Below are 1,965 nucleotides of genomic sequence, written 5' to 3' on the forward strand. Positions count from 1 at the left end.
CCTATCAGCTCACAAAGTTTGAAGTGGATCAGTGGAAGCACGTTCATAAAATCGCGCGGACAAATTTCTCACTAAAGAAGAGGAAAAATAAGAAGAAAATAATAATAATAACTAGACACGATCTCGTTGCGAGCAACGAGTAGGTCTTCCGTCCGATTTGTTGATGCACTCGGAGTTAAAACAAAAAACAAAAAAAAAACAAATGAGTCCCAATTTAGTTTCCGACTTTAAGACACTTTAGATATAATCAATTTTTCATATCATAAGCTTCTGAAGCAAAGTTGCAGTGAAATTCGTTTGAAATTCGACTCTCCAGGCGAGCCATAAGGCCCACGGGCCTGTTTCTTGATGTCATTTGTTAGCCCTCTATAGACTCAACAACTTTAGTTCTATATGTCTTTACAAAATATTTACCTGTAAAAAGTTATTGAGATCGACCGATATCGACAAAAAATCGACTCTACAGGCGAGCCATTAGGACCATAGGCGTATTTCTTGATATCAATCGATAGATCTCGATAAACTGAACAACTTTTGTTCAATATGTTCTTACAAAATATTTACCAGTTACAAGTTTTTGAAATCGACTGATATCGACAAAAATCGACTCTACAGGCGAGCCATGAGGCCCACAGACCCATTTTTTGATATTGATCGATAGGTTATGACACATTGAACAACTTTTGTTCAATAATGCTTTTCCAAAAATATGTCGTTTTAAAGATATGAGGCGTCAAATATTTACGATTTTGGCCCTTAAAATCTCTAATTACGTAACATATGACCTACTTTTTGATTTGATAAGATCAAGCTCGTTGAGATGAACATTTCCGCTTCTACAACTTATTATAAAATATTAATAGTTTCTGAGATATTCTCAAAAACATTTGGACCCTTCTGAACCCCTAATTTAAAGAGTCAGCCCCTTTTGCTTGATATCGTAAGAAAGGCCTTGTCATTTTAAACATTTTTTGCTCAACAAGTATTTAGAAATTCTTTACCGTTCTCGAGTTATCTCTACAAGAAATATTTAGGGGCCAAACTGTAGCTCCCTAACGGGACCACATAGGGAAAAAACGAAATGTACATATTGTTTAGATTATCATTCTGAACAACTTTTGTTCAATAATGCTTTTCAAAATATTTGTCGTTTTCAAGATATGAGGCGTCAATTATTTATGATTTTGGCCCTTAAAATCCCTTATTACGTAACATATGACCTACTTTTTGATTTGATAAGAACAAGCTCGTTTAGATGAACATTTCCGCTTCAATGACTTATTACAAAATATTAATAGTTTCTGAGATATTCTCATAAACCTTTGGACCCTTCTGGGCCCCTAATTTAAAGGGTTAGCCCCTTTTGCTTGATATCGTAAGAAAGATCATGACATTTCAAACATTTTTTGTTCAACAAGTATTTAGAAATTCTTTACCGTTCTCGAGTTATTTCTAGAAGTAATTTTTAGGGGCCAAACTGTAGCTCCCTAACGGGGCCACATATGGTAAAAACGAAATATGCATATTGTTCAGATCATCATTCTGAACAACTTTTGTTCTTTATTGCTTTTCAAAATATTTGTCGTTTTCGAGATACAAGGGGTAAAAAAGTTATGGTTTTGGCCCCTAAAATCCCTTATTACGTAACATATGACCTAAATTTTTATATGAATAGATTTGGATTGTTGAGATGAACATTTTTTGTTCTTGGACTTATACCAAAATATTAACGATTTTTGAGATATTTGATCTAGACTTTGAGCCCTTCTAGATCCCTAATTTAAGGGGCTAACCCCTAAATCTTGATATTTTCAAAAAGATCTCGTAAATGTGCACAACTTTTGTTCTACATGTCTTAACAAAATATTTGCAAGAAAAAAGATATTGGAGATCAAAGGTCAAAAATCGCCGAAATCGGCGAAGAATTTTGGCATCCATTTTTTCAGGTCCAGGCGAGCGTTTAGT

The sequence above is a fragment of the Ostrea edulis genome, chromosome 1 (genome assembly GCF_947568905.1).
Source record: "Ostrea edulis chromosome 1, xbOstEdul1.1, whole genome shotgun sequence".
Taxonomy (NCBI): Eukaryota; Metazoa; Mollusca; class Bivalvia; order Ostreida; family Ostreidae; genus Ostrea; species Ostrea edulis.